This window comes from Myxine glutinosa, chromosome 7 (assembly GCF_964187855.1).
Source record: "Myxine glutinosa chromosome 7, kmMyxGlut1.1, whole genome shotgun sequence".
In the NCBI taxonomy this organism is placed as follows: domain Eukaryota; kingdom Metazoa; phylum Chordata; class Myxini; order Myxiniformes; family Myxinidae; genus Myxine; species Myxine glutinosa.
Window position 1 is genome coordinate 164353045 of NC_136267.1, and position 19383 is coordinate 164372427.

General features: G+C 42.2%; 1 protein-coding gene across 6 annotated transcripts in view; it reads right to left on the reverse strand.

The window, feature by feature from the left end:
* Positions 1-19383, reverse strand: part of LOC137431808 (calcitonin gene-related peptide type 1 receptor-like) — a 177854-nt gene that overhangs the window by 112437 nt on the left and 46034 nt on the right. The gene's annotated exons all lie outside the window — the stretch shown is intronic.

Genomic DNA, 19383 nt, shown 5'->3' on the forward strand with positions numbered 1-19383 from the left:
GTTCTCATCAAAATCTTTCAATATCTCGTGGGCAGACATTCCTCAAAGAGTCGCTTCTAGTGGATAGCAGTTCTGTTCACCTCAGTGTGACCTGAAGCAAGTCACTCATGTTCACATTTTGGCAAGATACGGTTCACCCTGTGGGTGACATAGGTTTATTATCTTGCCAAAACGAAGTTTTTGCAAGATGTATTAGTCAGCTTGTATGTTTGTTTTTTTGTTTGTTATCTTGCCAAAACGAAGTTTTTGCAAGATGTATTAGTCAGCTTGTATGTTTGTTTTTTTGTTTGTTTTTTTTTTTGTTTTTTTGTTTGTGGTTAATCATTTTTTTTCCACGTTTAGATCACTCTGTAGACCACAGTTATTATTGGAAACTCCTGTAACTTCGCATATCAGAGTCCTATAGAGATACCCTTCAGCACCCAAAATTTTGAAGGTCAAGGTCAAAGGTCAAGGTCACTTTGTGGTCAATCATGGAGGTCGACGAAACCCTTATTTTTTGAGTAACTTTGATCGGATCGTCTCCAAACTTCATGGGAATCTAGTATATGGTCCGGCGCTCAGCTGATTAGTTTTTGGTGGCGATCGGCCTTGACCTTCATGGTTAGCGCTGGAGGTCGAAAATTATTGACCCCAAGGTCAAATGTTGAAATCGTTATTTTTTGAGTAACTTTGATCGGATCGTCTCCAAACTTCATGGGAATCTAGTATATGGTCCGGCGCTCAGCTGATTAGTTTTTTGTGGCGATCGGCCTTGACCTTCATGGTTAGCGCTGGAGGTCGACCTTGACCTTTGACCTTGACCTTCAGATCACTCTGTAGACCACAATTATTATTGGAAACTCCTGTAACTTCGCATATCAGAGTCCTATAGAGATACCCTTCAGCACACAAAATTTTGAAGGTCAAGGTCAAAGGTCAAGGTCACTTTGTGGTCAATCATGGAGGTCGACGAAACCCTTATTTTTTGAGTAACTTTGATCGGATCGTCTCCAAACTTCATGGGAATCTAGTATATGGTCCGGCGCTCAGCTGATTAGTTTTTGGTGGCGATCGGCCTTGACCTTCATGGTTAGCGCTGGAGGTCGAAAATTATTGACCCCAAGGTCAAATGTTGAAATCGTTATTTTTTGAGTAACTTTGATCGGATCGTCTCCAAACTTCATGGGAATCTAGTATATGGTCCGGCGCTCAGCTGATTAGTTTTTGGTGGCGATCGGCCTTGACCTTCATGGTTAGCGCTGGAGGTCGAAAATTATTGACCCCAAGGTCAAATTTTGAAATCGTAGGTACCATATCGAGTAATACCTCATATGAATGCCCTTGATGAGTGCTTCCCAGATCTGTAAACAGTTTGACGCTATGACGTCATTTGATGACGTCATGACGAAAAAACGGAATTTTCATGAAACAATTATTTCCTCAGTTCTCATCAAAATCTTTCAATATCTCGTGGGCAGACATTCCTCAAAGAGTCGCTTCTAGTGGATAGCAGTTCTGTTCACCTCAGTGTGACCTGAAGCAAGTCACTCATGTTCACATTTTGGCAAGATACGGTTCACCCTGTGGGTGACATATGTTTTTATTTTGTTTGTTTTTTTGTTTTTTTGTTTTTTTGTTTGTGGTTAATCATTTTTTTTCACGTTTAGATCACTCTGTAGACCACAGTTATTATTGGAAACTCCTGTAACTTCGCATATCAGAGTCCTATAGAGATACCCTTCAGCACACAAAATTTTGAAGGTCAAGGTCAAAGGTCAAGGTCACTTTGTGGTCAATCATGGAGGTCGACGAAACCCTTATTTTTTGAGTAACTTTGATCGGATCGTCTCCAAACTTCATGGGAATCTAGTATATGGTCCGGCGCTCAGCTGATTAGTTTTTGGTGGCGATCGGCCTTGACCTTCATGGTTAGCGCTGGAGGTCGAAAATTATTGACCCCAAGGTCAAATTACGAAACCCTTATTTTTTGAGTAACTTTGATCTTATGATCTCCAAACTTGGTGGGTATATAGGGTGTGGTATGGCGCTCAGTTGATTAGTTTTTGGTGTCGATCGGCCTTGACCTTCAAGGTCATTTTGAAGGTCATTCAATTTTGACCAAAAGGTAAAATTTTCAAGTTTCAGTTACCATATCGAGTCATTGGAAACTCCTGTAACTTCGCATATCAGAGTCCTATAGAGATACCCTTCAGCACACAAAATTTTGAAGGTCAAGGTCAAAGGTCAAGGTCACTTTGTGGTCAATCATGGAGGTCGACGAAACACTAATTTTTTGAGTAACTTTGATCGGATCGTCTCCAAACTTCATGGGAATCTAGTATATGGTCCGGCGCTCAGCTGATTAGTTTTTGGTGGCGATCGGCCTTGACCTTCATGGTTAGCGCTGGAGGTCGAAAATTATTGACCCCAAGGTCAAATTACGAAACCCTTATTTTTTGAGTAACTTTGATCTTATGATCTCCAAACTTGGTGGGTATATAGGGTGTGGTATGGCGCTCAGTTGATTAGTTTTTGGTGTCGATCGGCCTTGACCTTCAAGGTCATTTTGAAGGTCATTCAATTTTGACCAAAAGGTAAAATTTTCAAGTTTCAGTTACCATATCGAGTAGTACCTCAAATTGAAGCCCTTGTTGAGTGCTTTCCAAACATATAACTAGTTTGACAATGTGACGTCATTTGACGGCGTTATGACGAAAAAACTGCACTTTTCATGTATATTGTATTGCTTTAGTTCGCATTGTTTAGGTCACTCTGTAGAGCACAGTTCCCTTTGGAAAATCTTGTAAGTTCGCATATCAGAGTCTTTTAGAGATACCCTTTAGCACACAAAATTATGAAGGTCAAGGTCACTTTGGCAAGATACGGTTCACCCTGTGGGTGATGTTTTATTATCTTGCCAAAACGAAGTTTTTGCAAGATGTATTAGTCAGCTTGTATGTTTGTTTTTTTGTTTGTTTTTTTGTTTTTTTGTTTTTTTGTTTGTGGTTAATCATTTTTTTTCCACGTTTAGATCACTCTGTAGACCACAGTTATTATTGGAAACTCCTGTAACTTCGCATATCAGAGTCCTATAGAGATACCCTTCAGCACACAAAATTTTGAAGGTCAAGGTCAAAGGTCAAGGTCACTTTGTGGTCAATCATGGAGGTGGACGAAACCCTTATTTTTTGAGTAACTTTGATCGGATCGTCTCCAAACTTCATGGGAATCTAGTATATGGTCCGGCGCTCAGCTGATTAGTTTTTGGTGGCGATCGGCCTTGACCTTCATGGTTAGCGCTGGAGGTCGAAAATTATTGACCCCAAGGTCAAATGTTGAAACCCTTATTTTTTGAGTAACTTTGATCGGATCGTCTCCAAACTTCATGGGAATCTAGTATATGGTCCGGCGCTCAGCTGATTAGTTTTTGGTGGCGATCGGCCTTGACCTTCATGGTTAGCGCTGGAGGTCGAAAATTATTGACCCCAAGGTCAAATGTTGAAATCGTAGGTACCATATCTTCGCATATCTTCGCATGTAACTTCGCATATCAGAGTCCTATAGAGATACCCTTCAGCACACAAAATTTGAAGGTCAAGGTCAAAGGTCAAGGTCACTTTGTGGTCAATCATGGAGGTCGACGAAACCCTTATTTTTTGAGTAACTTTGATCGGATCGTCTCCAAACTTCATGGGAATCTAGTATATGGTCCGGCGCTCAGCTGATTAGTTTTTGGTGGCGATCGGCCTTGACCTTCATGGTTAGCGCTGGAGGTCGAAAATTATTGACCCCAAGGTCAAATGTTGAAACCCTTATTTTTTGAGTAACTTTGATCGGATCGTCTCCAAACTTCATGGGAATCTAGTATATGGTCCGGCGCTCAGCTGATTAGTTTTTGGTGGCGATCGGCCTTGACCTTCATGGTTAGCGCTGGAGGTCGAAAATTATTGACCCCAAGGTCAAATGTTGAAATCGTAGGTACCATATCTTCGCATATCTTCGCATGTAACTTCGCATATCAGAGTCCTATAGAGATACCCTTCAGCACACAAAATTTTGAAGGTCAAGGTCAAAGGTCAAGGTCACTTTGTGGTCAATCATGGAGGTCGACGAAACCCTTATTTTTTGAGTAACTTTGATCGGATCGTCTCCAAACTTCATGGGAATCTAGTATATGGTCCGGTGCTCAGCTGATTAGTTTTTGGTGGCGATCGGCCTTGACCTTCATGGTTAGCGCTGGAGGTCGAAAATTATTGACCCCAAGGTCAAATGTTGAAATCGTTATTTTTTGAGTAACTTTGATCGGATCGTCTCCAAACTTCATGGGAATCTAGTATATGGTCCGGCGCTCAGCTGATTAGTTTTTGGTGGCGATCGGCCTTGACCTTCATGGTTAGCGCTGGAGGTCGAAAATTATTGACCCCAAGGTCAAATGTTGAAATCGTTATTTTTTGAGTAACTTTGATCGGATCGTCTCCAAACTTCATGGGAATCTAGTATATGGTCCGGCGCTCAGCTGATTAGTTTTTGGCGGCGATCGGCCTTGACCTTCATGGTTAGCGCTGGAGGTCGAAAATTATTGACCCCAAGGTCAAATTTTGAAATCGTAGGTACCATATCGAGTAATACCTCATATGAATGCCCTTGATGAGTGCTTCCCAGATCTGTAAACAGTTTGACGCTATGACGTCATTTGATGACGTCATGACGAAAAAACGGAATTTTCATGAAAAAATTATTTCCTCAGTTCTCATCAAAATCTTTCAATATCTCGTGGGCAGACATTCCTCAAAGAGTCGCTTCTAGTGGATAGCAGTTCTGTTCACCTCAGTGTGACCTGAAGCAAGTCACTCATGTTCACATTTTGGCAAGATACGGTTCACCCTGTGGGTGACATAGGTTTATTATCTTGCCAAAACGAAGTTTTTGCAAGATGTATTAGTCAGCTTGTATGTTTGTTTTTTTGTTTGTTATCTTGCCAAAACGAAGTTTTTGCAAGATGTATTAGTCAGCTTGTATGTTTGTTTTTTTGTTTGTTTTTTTTTTTGTTTTTTTGTTTGTGGTTAATCATTTTTTTTCCACGTTTAGATCACTCTGTAGACCACAGTTATTATTGGAAACTCCTGTAACTTCGCATATCAGAGTCCTATAGAGATACCCTTCAGCACCCAAAATTTTGAAGGTCAAGGTCAAAGGTCAAGGTCACTTTGTGGTCAATCATGGAGGTCGACGAAACCCTTATTTTTTGAGTAACTTTGATCGGATCGTCTCCAAACTTCATGGGAATCTAGTATATGGTCCGGCGCTCAGCTGATTAGTTTTTGGTGGCGATCGGCCTTGACCTTCATGGTTAGCGCTGGAGGTCGAAAATTATTGACCCCAAGGTCAAATGTTGAAATCGTTATTTTTTGAGTAACTTTGATCGGATCGTCTCCAAACTTCATGGGAATCTAGTATATGGTCCGGCGCTCAGCTGATTAGTTTTTTGTGGCGATCGGCCTTGACCTTCATGGTTAGCGCTGGAGGTCGACCTTGACCTTTGACCTTGACCTTCAGATCACTCTGTAGACCACAATTATTATTGGAAACTCCTGTAACTTCGCATATCAGAGTCCTATAGAGATACCCTTCAGCACACAAAATTTTGAAGGTCAAGGTCAAAGGTCAAGGTCACTTTGTGGTCAATCATGGAGGTCGACGAAACCCTTATTTTTTGAGTAACTTTGATCGGATCGTCTCCAAACTTCATGGGAATCTAGTATATGGTCCGGCGCTCAGCTGATTAGTTTTTGGTGGCGATCGGCCTTGACCTTCATGGTTAGCGCTGGAGGTCGAAAATTATTGACCCCAAGGTCAAATGTTGAAATCGTTATTTTTTGAGTAACTTTGATCGGATCGTCTCCAAACTTCATGGGAATCTAGTATATGGTCCGGCGCTCAGCTGATTAGTTTTTGGTGGCGATCGGCCTTGACCTTCATGGTTAGCGCTGGAGGTCGAAAATTATTGACCCCAAGGTCAAATTTTGAAATCGTAGGTACCATATCGAGTAATACCTCATATGAATGCCCTTGATGAGTGCTTCCCAGATCTGTAAACAGTTTGACGCTATGACGTCATTTGATGACGTCATGACGAAAAAACGGAATTTTCATGAAAAAATTATTTCCTCAGTTCTCATCAAAATCTTTCAATATCTCGTGGGCAGACATTCCTCAAAGAGTCGCTTCTAGTGGATAGCAGTTCTGTTCACCTCAGTGTGACCTGAAGCAAGTCACTCATGTTCACATTTTGGCAAGATACGGTTCACCCTGTGGGTGACATAGGTTTATTTTTTTGTTTTTTTGTTTTTTTGTTTGTGGTTAATCATTTCTTTTCACGTTTAGATCACTCTGTAGACCACAGTTATTATTGGAAACTCCTGTAACTTCGCATATCAGAGTCCTATAGAGATACCCTTCAGCACACAAAATTTTGAAGGTCAAGGTCAAAGGTCAAGGTCACTTTGCGGTCAATCATGGAGGTCAACGAAACCCTTATTTTTTGAGTAACTTTGATCGGATCGTCTCCAAACTTCATGGGAATCTAGTATATGGTCCGGCGCTCAGCTGATTAGTTTTTGGTGGCGATCGGCCTTGACCTTCATGGTTAGCGCTGGAGGTCGAAAATTATTGATCCCAAGGTCAAATTACGAAACCCTTATTTTTTGAGTAACTTTGATCTTATGATCTCCAAACTTGGTGGGTATATACGGTGTGGTATGGCGCTCAGTTGATTAGTTTTTGGTGTCGATCGGCCTTGACCTTCAAGGTCATTTTGAAGGTCATTCAATTTCATTTTTTTTCACGTTTAGATCACTCTGTAGACCACAGTTATTATTGGAAACTCCTGTAGCTTCGCATATCAGAGTCCTATAGAGATACCCTTCAGCACACAAAATTTTGAAGGTCAAGGTCAAAGGTCAAGGTCACTTTGTGGTCAATCATGGAGGTCGACGAAACCCTTATTTTTTGAGTAACTTTGATCGGATCGTCTCCAAACTTCATGGGAATCTAGTATATGGTCCGGCGCTCAGCTGATTAGTTTTTGGTGGCGATCGGCCTTGACCTTCATGGTTAGCGCTGGAGGTCGAAAATTATTGACCCCAAGGTCAAATTACGAAACCCTTATTTTTTGAGTAACTTTGATCTTATGATCTCCAAACTTGGTGGGTATATAGGGTGTGGTATGGCGCTCAGTTGATTAGTTTTTGGTGTCGATCGGCCTTGACCTTCAAGGTCATTTTGAAGGTCATTCAATTTTGACCAAAAGGTAAAATTTTCAAGTTTCAGTTACCATATCGAGTAGTACCTCAAATTAAAGCCCTTGTTGAGTGCTTTCCAAACATATAACTAGTTTGACAATGTGACGTCATTTGACGGCGTTATGACGAAAAAACTGCACTTTTCATGTATATTGTATTGCTTTAGTTCGTATTGTTTAGGTCACTCTGTAGAGCACAGTTCCCTTTGGAAACTCTTGTAAGTTCGCATATCAGAGTCTTTTAGAGATACCCTTTAGCACACAAAATTATGAAGGTCAAGGTCAAAGGTCAAGGTCACTTTGCGGTCAATCATGGAGGTCAACGAAACCCTGGCAAGATACGGTTCACCCTGTGGGTGATGTTTTATTTGTTTGTTTTTTTGTTTGTGGTTAATCATTTTTTTTTCACGTTTAGATCACTCTGTAGACCACAGTTATTATTGGAAACTCCTGTAACTTCGCATATCAGAGTCCTATAGAGATACCCTTCAGCACACAAAATTTTGAAGGTCAAGGTCAAAGGTCAAGGTCACTTTGCGGTCAATCATGGAGGTCAACGAAACCCTTATTTTTTGAGTAACTTTGATCGGATCGTCTCCAAACTTCATGGGAATCTAGTATATGGTCCGGCGCTCAGCTGATTAGTCTTTGGTGGCGATCGGCCTTGACCTTCATGGTTAGCGCTGGAGGTCGAAAATTATTGACCCCAAGGTCAAATTACGAAACCCTTATTTTTTGAGTAACTTTGATCTTATGATCTCCAAACTTGGTGGGTATATAGGGTGTGGTATGGCGCTCAGTTGATTAGTTTTTGGTGTCGATCGGCCTTGACCTTCAAGGTCATTTTGAAGGTCATTCGATTTTGACCAAAAGGTAAAATTTTCAAGTTTCAGTTACCATATCGAGTAGTACCTCAAATTGAAGCCCTTGTTGAGTGCTTTCCAAACATATAACTAGTTTGACAATGTGACGTCATTTGACGGCGTTATGACGAAAAAACTGCACTTTTCATGTATATTGTATTGCTTTAGTTCGCATTGTTTAGGTCACTCTGTAGAGCACAGTTCCCTTTGGAAACTCTTGTAAGTTCGCATATCAGAGTCTTTTAGAGATACCCTTTAGCACACAAAATTATGAAGGTCAAGGTCAAAGGTCAAGGTCACTTTGCGGCCAATCATGGAGGTCGACGAAACACTAATTTTTTGAGTAACTTTGATCGGATCGTCTCCAAACTTCATGGGAATCTAGTATATGGTCCGGCGCTCAGCTGATTAGTTTTTGGTGGCGATCGGCCTTGACCTTCATGGTTAGCGCTGGAGGTCGAAAATTATTGACCCCAAGGTCAAATTTTGAAATCGTAGGTACCATATCGAGTAATACCTCATATGAATGCCCTTGATGAGTGCTTCCCAGATCTGTAAACAGTTTGACGCTATGACGTCATTTGATGACGTCATGACGAAAAAACGGAATTTTCATGAAAAAATTATTTCCTCAGTTCTCATCAAAATCTTTCAATATTTCATGTGCGTTGGTCATGAAGACATACTATTCACCATACGAAATTATTAAGGTCAAGGTCAAATGGCAAGATACGGTTCACCCTGTGGGTGACATATGTTCATTATGTGTATTAGGGTAAGGCCTTGTCTTCCATTAAGATGACACTCCATTGCACCAGGTGAAATAAGAGTAGATTCCGTTCACATTCCCCTATAGTCAATTGCCAACTACATCCCCTCCAAGCCTCAATTGCCAACTGCACTGAGCAGTTTGTCAGGTTTGCTACAGCTGTGGGTTGTTGATTTCACCCCAAGACTCCATTAGCCATGAGGTGATCTCGGAGCCGAAGGTGGGAGGAGTCGGCCCAGCGCCGGGAACAAGGCGTGGCCTTGCCAACGCCTCCTCTAAGGGCGGGGTCGGGAGGTCGCGCGACCAACCAGGGCCGAGGTGAGCTCACCGATGGGCGTGTCCTGGACACCAGCGGCTTGATCGCCTGAGGCGCTATAAAGAGCGCATGCGGAAGCCTTTGAAGAGAGACGTGCAAAGAGAGGTGCGTCAGAGAGTTGGCAGTACACAAGCAGCGCAGAGGAGGGAGAAGGAGTTCTGAGAGCAAGCATTGAGAGAAGGAGTTCTGAGACCAAGCATTGAGAGAAGGAGTTCTGAGAGCAAGCATTGATAGAGAGTCCTGAGAGCAAGCAAGAGGAGTACCACGAGCAGTACCAGCAGCTTTAAACTCCACCAAGCAGCGTTGGCTCCACCAGGCAGCTTTAACTCGACCGCCGGAGCTCGTCCCACGGCAGCTCGCACGACCGCAGCTTGGGCGTTGACGGCGGTGCCGACCGTGGCCGCGGAGGAACGGAGCTGCCGCTCCCGGCCCGACCGTGACCCAGTTCCAGTGGACCTTCCTCTCCCTCCAGCCATCCACCTCCTGCCATTCCTATCATCATTCCCCGCGTGAGTCTGTCTTTGTTTGTTCTGTCCCTGGGTATTAATTAAGCCTGTATAGTTAAGCTAAGTTTCGCTGTGTCGCCTTGCCTCTTCTGTAAATTATTTTATTATCCTTCCTTCTCCTTGGTTTTTTTGGTCTTGTAAATAGTAAATAAATTATATTTGTATTCCTTACCCTTTGTCTTTCTTCTTCTTCACATCCTTCGCTTTAGTCTTTTCCCCATTGAATATCTGTGGCGCGATTCGGCCAACGTTCAGGAATCGGGTTAGTCGGGGTAACTGTTAGGGCCGCGGCACCATCCGCTCGGCAAAACAACATCCTATCCGCGGTCCGTAACAATATATATATATATATATATATATATATATATATATATATATATATATATATATATATATATATATATAACAAACCGTCTTGTTCTTGTTCAAATTTTTATATATATATATATATATATATCATTTTGTATGCTTGTTCTATGTCCTTCCAAAGGGTTTCTACTGTCGCAGAATAATAAATGTTTCCGTTCAAACTGCTGTGTGAATAAACCATACTTTAGCGCTTCTTCCTCTTCATCAAACTCACAGAGGCTTTTCGAACTGGGAAATTCGTGATTGAACAAATGGTTTTTTCGGCGTGGATGTTTGGTTCCTGTGTTTACAGTGTTTGTCTCTCCGTACGTATGTACAGTCACGTGAAAAAGTAAGTACACCCCGTGTAAAGTTTGGACTTTTTCAACATATTTCAACATACAGCTATTTGATCTTGATTTCAACAATATTGATAGATAAATGTGATATAATATAACAAATATCATGAAACATTTACATTTTGTAGGCCATTGTATAATTTAAATAAACATAAATGCAAATTTCGCATGTGGAAAAAGTAAGTACACCCTTGGCTCTAATAGGTGGTATTGCCCCCTTTGGCAGAAACAACCTCAAGTAGGCGTTTCTTAAAACTGTCTACCAGTCTCTGACATGGACTGGGAGAAATTTTTGCTCACTCCTCCATGCAGAATTCTTTCAGCTGTGCAATGTTTGAGGAGTTTCTTGCATGCACAACTCGTTTCAAATTCCCCCACAACATCTCGATGGGATTTAGATCCGGGCTTTGACTTGGCCATTCCAGAATCCTCCATTTCTTTCTTTTCAGCCATTCCTTGGTGGATTTACTGGTATGTTTAGGGTCATTGTCATGTTGCAAGGTCCACCTTCGGTTGAGCTTCAACTTTCCGACAGATGGCCTCACATTATCCTCAAGCACCCTCTGGTACAATGAAGAATTCATAATGGATTCTATGATGGTGAGCTGCCCAGGCCCTGATGCAGCAAAGCTGCCCCAAACCATATTATTTCCACCACCATGCTTTACAGTTGGTATCAGGTTCTTCTGGTCAAATGCTGTCTTTGGTTTTCGCCAAACATGTCTTCTGGTACTGTGGCCAAATAGCTCTACCTTTGACTCATCTGTCCAGAGCACATTGTTCCAGAAGTGTTGGTCTTTGCCTCGGTGTGCATTGGCAAACTTTAGTCTTGCCCTGATGTTCTTTCTGGACAGCAAAGGTTTCCTCCTGGCACACCTCCCATGTAGATCAAATTTGTGCAGCCTCTTTCTAATGGTAGACTCGTGCACTTTGACATCAACAGTGGCAAGAGCTACCTGTAGGTCCCGTGATGACATTCTGGGGTTCTTAGAGACCTCTTTCAGCATCTTGCGGTCTGCTCTCTGGCTGAACTTGCTCGGGCGGCCTGGGCTGAACAATTGGCAGTTGTTTGGAATCTTCTCCACTTGTAGATGATCTTCCGGACAGTCAAATGATTGATTTCAAATTGTTTGGAGATCTTTTTAAATCCCTTCCCAGACTCGTAGGCATCTATAACCTTCTTTCTGAAGGCCTCAGAGAGCTCTTTTGATCTAGGCATGGTGACGCCGCACACTTCAACAACAAAGAGCAAACCAAACTAAATGTGTGAGGTTTAAATAAGACAGGTTCCTCCAAGATCCTCTCTAACGATGTTCTAATCATTTGCACCTGAGCTGGTGCACCTGATTCTAATTTTAGGTATTTGAAGTAGTGATAAATGTAGGGGTGTACTTACTTTTTCCACATGCGAAATTTGCATTCATGTTTATTTAAATTATACAATGGACTACAAAATATAAATGTTTCATGATATTTGTTATATTATATCACCTTTATCTATCAATATTGTTGAAATGAAGATCAAATAGCTGTATGTTGAAATATGTTGAAAAAGTCAAAACTTTACATGGGGTGTAGTTACTTTTTCACGTGACTGTATGTCCCTCAAATATTTATCCTACGTATTGGGTGAGTTTTATAGCCAACAATTACGCTTTTTAAAGGTAGAATGCAATGCGGCATTTGGCTTTGCCAGTTATGTTTCTTTCAACACCTTTTAGGGAACGTTCATATATTGTGTCATATACCTGGTTGGGGCAAATTATCACACTTGATGATTGGGGGGAACTGAAATTATGATAACAGGGTGATGTTATATGACAGGGGGAGGGTGGGTGCATGCCCCCAGATCATATATAATTAAAAGTTTGATTAAGGGCTCTTCAAACATTGAAGCATTTCTTATGGCTGCCTCCAACCATCCTAAGCCTGGTGTTGGCTTAACGGTTAAGGTGGAGGACTTGGGATCCTAGGGTCCTGAGTTTGAATCCCGGTCAGCTGTTGAATTAACATCCAGTTGGGGTTGACTCAGCCTGTCATCCTTCCAAGGTCGGCGAAATGAGTACCAACTCACTGGGTCTTCTCTCAAGGAGGTTGGTGGCAGGATTTGCACTCGGGGAACACACCTCATTGGTGTGTGTTGGGATGGTGCTGAGGTCACTTTGATAGTGTTGCCTAACTGACCAACATATAGAATAAACCAGAGTCTCAATGCAATCTCTTCACTTCCATGGTGACAGCTTGGAGACTTAGAGTACTTCAAAATTAATAATTTAATACTTACATTATTTGCTAACTGGTATCTCCACCCAGGTCCTACTATCCTCTTCAACTGAAGTATCAAACAAGCCCGTGTTATGGATTCGTCACTTCCGTTGTGGTGGTTTGCATCCACTGTAAATATTTCTGATTCCATGTACTATTATTGTGTTCAAAAGGTTTATTGTTCATGAACTGTTTTCAAAAGGTAAAAAAGTTAATGTTAAAAGAAACAGGAAACCGGAGCGGGAACCGGACGATGAAGAGGAAGAAGAGGAAAGAGAAAAGGGCGGAGTGAGTGAGTCGGACAAGAAGGAGCCGAGCTACTTGCGGTCTGGAGTGAATGTTGGCGAGCAAGAGTCACTAGCGAACTTTCGGGTTTCCGGGAAAGGGATTCCTGCGACAGAGTTGTCATTGCTGTGACCGATCAACCTGCGTGTCAGGTTTTTTGGCGGTGGATGCCGAGGAGAATTATCGCCGGGCCGTTATGTCTCAAGAACGGGTCGTCGGCCATTTTGACTCGCGCGCTTCGCGCGTCGAGCAAGGTTTCTTTGCTTCATCAGCCGTTTTCACTGCTTTCAGACGTATCTGGTGTGTGTGTGTGTGCACCGTGGCTTCTGAAGATTAATTTGCGGTTCGCCGACTGTGAGCCGTGAAAGTCCATACCCGAGGGTGTGATTTCCCAGTCGCCTTGAGGGCACCTTTGTGCAGCTTTGGGCGGTGTGACTGTACTTGCCATCCGCACGGGATTCTGGTCTCGATTGGACATCGTTCTGGCGATTGCTGGAGCAAAACAACTTTGGGCTTGAAGCCGGGAATAAGAGACATTGGGGATGTGCTTGTTTCACTCACTTGGAGCACAGTGAGTTATATATTACAAAACTGATGGTACCATCATAGGACATATTGATTGTACTTTTGATTACTATTATTGTTGTACTGTTATTCTTGTGTGATCTTAATACAATATTTGTTTGTGAGTAACAATTGGGGTGGCCTCTGCATTGATCTTTGACCTACAGCATAACACATTTTTCTGCCGTGACTCCTCTCGGGGCTCGGAGGTACACCGTGACCATGGGGTCGGGGAGGAGCACGTAACACCCGGCCACGCCGCTGTTAGACTTTCGGTCTTGTTTATTCTAGTGTCACGGAGCGTTAATGGAGCTGTAACTAAGTCTTCCGAGGCCTAGGAGCTTCGCAGCTTAGAATGTGCGGTGGTGATAAAGCAACAAACGACCTGTTTCTTGTCTGCTCTGGTGAATAAACCTTCTGTATGCTACCCATGATCATTCGTCCTCGTATGCCGAAACCCGCAAAAAAATCCCCACAGTGGCAAGTGCCTAGCTGCTGCCACAGGGAGGATGTAATGGATGAGTGAGTGGCTAATAAAGGATAACACCTTTCTCATCCCAAAATCTGAAGAAACCCAATTACCTCACAAATATTAACCAATAACCTGTTCAACAACAACACCAAACTTCTGACAAGAATCATCACTGAAACAATGTACCACCACCTGACACAAGAAGGAAGATCGGAGGCAGAACAGAAGGGATATGAAAAAGGATGCTACAGAACAATAGACTACTTACTACTAAACAAGGTCATACTCAAAAACTGCAAAACAAGAAGAGCCAAATTGTCCACAGCCCGGATAGACTATAAAAAAAAAGCTTTCACATTTGTGGATGATAAAATGCATGCAAATGTACAAGATCAACCACGAAATAATCAAACTGATTGAGAAAAATAGAGATCTGAAATACAAGATTGATGTTAAAACACTCGGAGGAAAACATTGAAATCCCAGGGATGAAGATAAGATTCGGGATCTTCTAGAGAGACAACCAACCTTTCCCCTCTCCTGTTTTTCCTGACTCTGAACCCACTGAGAAGCCTCATCAATGACCAAAGACACGGATACATCCTCATATCCAATAGAAGGACGTCCAAATAAACAGGAAATGTGACACATGGTACAGTACATGGATGATTTAAAACTCTTCATACCGTACGATCAAGAATTGGCAGAACAACTTACTGAAATCAGTGAAACGGTACTCTGACAACATTCAAATGGAATTTGGCCGAAATAAGTGTGCCAAGTACAAATTCGTACAAGGTAGACAAATAAAAATGGCCAACATAAAAATCGACCTCGACCCAACAATACAGAAACTTGAAAACAAAGTGCAGTACTTTACAAATACCCCATCATATAATTTTTTAAAAAGTCAACAAAAGCAAACTGCCCTTGTGTCTGAAAAACAAAGGTTATAGTCATTGTGAATTAACAGCAATGAAATACACTACCGGTCAAAAGTTTTAGAACACCTAAATTTTTCCAGTTTTTATTGAAATTTAAGCAATTCAAGTCCAGTGAATAACCTGAAATGGTACAAAGGTATATATACAATATATATATATATACCATTATAACCCTTAAAAGTGTAGGTCTTTCCTTTGGAGAAATTAAAAAGAAAGCCAAGGTGTCAGTGTACAGTTTCCTACACCATCAAAAGGCACTTGGAAACTGGAGGAAACTCTGACAGGAAGAGGTCTGGCAGACCCAAAGCCACAACAGAATCAGAAGACAAGTTTCTGAGAGTCAACAGCTTGCGTGATAGGCGGCTCACAGGACAACAGCTTCAAGCACAGCTTAACACTGGTCGAAGTAAGCAAGTCTCAGTTTCAACTGTGAAGAGAAGACTTCGAGCTGCAGGTTTGACAGGTCGAATAGCAGTAAGAAAGCCATTGCTAAGATGGCAAAATAAGAAAAAGAGGCTTGCCTGGGCCATGAAGCACCGCCAGTGGATTACTGAAGATTGGAAGGTCTTATGGACCGATGAATCAAAATTTGAAATCTTTGGTTCATCACGCAGGGTTTTTGTACGCCGTCGAGTAGGCGAAAGGATGGTTCCTCAGTGTGTGACACCAACTGTCAAACATGGAGGAGGAAGCGTGATGGTCTGGGGCTCTTTTGCTGGACCCAGAGTCAGCCACTTGCACAGAGTGACTGGCACCCTGAACCAAAAGGGCTACCACAGCATTTTGCAGCACCATGCAATACCCTCTGGTATATGCCTAGTTGGTCAGGGGTTCATCCTACAGCAAGACAAAGACTACAGCAAGTGTGATCCTACAGCAAGACACACCCTAGGCTATGTCAAAACTACCTTCGAGGAAAAGAACAAGACGGTAGGCTTCAAATCATGGAATGGCAGCACAGTCTCCAGACTTAAACCCCATCGAGCTGGTTTGGGATGAACTGGGCAGAAGGGTGAAAGCAAGGCAACCTAGAAGTGCAACACATTTGTGGGAACTTCTGCAACAGTGTTGGGAAGAACTTCCCGAACAATATTTGATTTCCATTGGAGAAAGAATGCCACGAGTGTGTTTGGCGGTTATATGTGCAAAAGGTGGCTACTTTGCTGAGTCAAAAATTTAAATTAAATTTTGTTAAACAAAATGATTCTATGATTTCTTTTTTTTATCTCCAATTGTTTATTTGTTCTCTGCTTAATTTCAGAGTACATCGAGACATTAAACTGCGTAAATTTCAATAAAAACTGGAAAAATTGAGGTGTCCTAAAACTTTTGACCGGTAGTGTATAGCAGTGAAATGTGGTCTCTTACAAAGATAGATTCTGTCTTGGTATACAGAAAAATAGACACGAATAGAAGCCAAGGGAACGGAGATAAGCTAAATTCAACATGTTCATCACAATAAAAACGAAAATGGAAATGGCTGGACAAATAACAAGATTGGACAATGGATGGACATTGAGAAACACAAATTTTCCATATTGAGAAGGACCTGGAAGAAACAAATGAAGAGCAAATAATAAATAGATTAATATACGAAAATTGAAAAATCTCATTGAAAAACAGCTGTAGGGGAGAGTGGGGTAAGTTGAGCCTAAGGGTAAGTTGAGCCACCCCATGTTTCTTAGAAAGTGAAATATTTGAAGGTGTGAGAGCACCATCTATACTTTCATAGCAACAGTCTTTCTTCCTGAGTACACATGCAGAGGAATATGAAGCAGGGGTAAGTAAGATCTAATGAAATTTGTATTTTTTTCGGAATTTCCCAAACTTTGAGTTATGGTGTTTTGAGGGTGATAACAATAGAATTAATGGAAGCTTAATGAATTGTTTATGTAGTAATGTGAACATGAATGGTGTAGATTATTTACCTGAGAGTATGAATTGTAAATTGAATCAATACGTGAAATGAGCATGTTTATATTCAAAGTGGCGCCCGTGGGGTAAGATGATCAATTGGGTCGGGTCAAGTTGAGCCATGGCTCATCTTACCCCATGAACATGTGTGCAAGATAAAGTTACTGCTTTATACGCAAGTTGGAGTTGAAAACTGTAGTTCTTGTAACTTGTGTATAGATCTAAATCCTATTCCTAAGAATGATTTATGTAAATATTTTTGCATTAATCACAGGTAAATGGAAAAATGCCTTGGGACTATAAAAGGAAGACAGCAGTGGTTGTTCTTCATAATTATTTGAAATACAAACCAGTTCATCAGCATATCTGACTGATAAATCTTGACGATTACATATGTATGAACATTCAGCCAAAGTTTACTGATAATTCATGTGTCTTACTAATAATCAGAACACAATACATGTATAATTATTTCAGTTCAAACTGTTAAATTTCATTAGATCAATTACATCATGTTACTTTGTAATAGACACGAGGTGCTTCTTACATGTGCGTAAATTTCACACAAGGGAAAGGAGCATTTATCAAGTTTCAATTATTGAACTGAAAAATCTGATCTGAAAAACGTGAACATTTACAGGAAACTACTTTGTCTTGTTTTGCATTGTGAAAGCTACAAGCAACAGCTTTTGCGTGATTGTTAAAAAAATGTGTATTCATTAATACTTCATGCATTTTTTTTTTTTTTTTTTGTTTTGTATACAGGATCGAGGCTCGTGAAAGAGCGAACATTAATCACACAGAAAGACAAACCGACACATAAAACATATAACATCGGGAGCGGTACACAAGATGGGGAGAGAGGGGGAAGGACACAAACACAACATTTGAGAGCAGGGACCGAGAGACATGGAGACATCGAGAGATCTGAGAGAGGGCGAGGGCTTTGGGGGGGGGGCATGGGAAGGGGGTGGTGGGAGAGGTATAAAACATATGGACACTGCCAGGACTTCCAGGAAAGAAATTGGAATTTCAAACAAGGTGGATCTGGGGTGAATTAGCGGGGGTAGAAAAGATCAAGGTTTTGGATGGGGGAAGATAAGAGATGGTGGTGAACAGCTGTTTTAAAGACCTGGAGGGAGGAGTGGGGTTGAAGGGAGTGAGGGAGTTTGTTCCAGAGGCGGGAGAAAAGAGGAATGAAAGAGTGAAGGTGAGCAGAGAGCCGAGATTTCGGCAGTTTAACCATCAGAGGGTTGCTGGCAGATCTTGTGCGACCTGTAGGAATATTTGGGGGACAGAGCACAGAGAGAGCTGGGGGTGCAAGGCCGGAGAGGAGTCGGTAGAAGACAGAAAGACCACCTACCTGCCTGCGGTGAGTGAGTGAAAGGCCCTCAGAGATAGCTTCATCGCGGGAGATTCCAATAATTCTGAAAGCTTTGGTTTCAACAGCGTGAAGCCGAGCTAGGTGTGAGGCAGGAGCACCGGCCCATAGGGGAGAACAGTATTCCATTGAGCTGCGGATGAAAGACTTGTATGTGGTGAGGAGCTCAGGTGTGCCGAGGAAGGACTTCGCACGACGGAGGATGCCCAGTCGGCGACTGGCTTTGGAGGCCAGCTTGGAAATGTTGTTTTCCCAAGAAAGATCATGGCAGATAGTGAGACCCAAAAGCTTGAGCGACAGAACTTCTTGGAGAGGATTGTTGAGAAAGTAGATGGGAGGGTTGTCCAGTCGATTTTTTCGGAGAGACATAGTAAGAGTGTGAGATTTGTCAGGATTGAAAGACATGTTCCACTTGTTTGACCAGTCTGTGATTTTGTCCAAGTCTTCAGAGAGTGAGGAGGTTGCAGACTGCCGATCTGAGGGAAGAGGAATGGAGCGGCAGAGAGTGGAGTCATCAGCAAAGAGATAGAGAGGATTTTCAAGAGAGTCAGAGAGATCATTGATGAAGACCAGAAAAAGCACGGGGCCCAGAACACTGCCTTTGGAAACTCCAGCCTGAACAGGAAGAGGAGATGAGAGAAACCCATTCAGGGCCAGACGTTGACGATGACTAGAGAGGAAGTCCGCCAGCCATGCGTGGAGATTTCCATGGATACCAAAGGAGGAGAGTTTGGTGAGCAGAGCGGGGTGCCAGACCGTGTCGAAGGCACGTGATATGTCGAGGGAGACGGCTCTAATTTCCTGTTTGGCATTGAGGACCTCCATCCATTGTTGAGACAGCAGAAGCAGCATGTCCAGAGTAGAGTGACCTGGTCTGAAACCAAATTGATGATCAGAGATCAAGCCATTGGAGAAGAGGAAAGATTTCATATCCGAAGCAATGATGGATTCCATGACTTTGCTGATAATTGGGAGAAGGCTGATTGGTCTGTAGTTGCTAGGATCTGTTTTTGCACCTTTTTTGTGCAAAGCGGTGATGTTGGCTGATTTCCAAGTAGATGGCAGTTGACCTTGAGCAAAAGAGAGGGTGAAGAGAACAGAGAGAGGGTGAGATA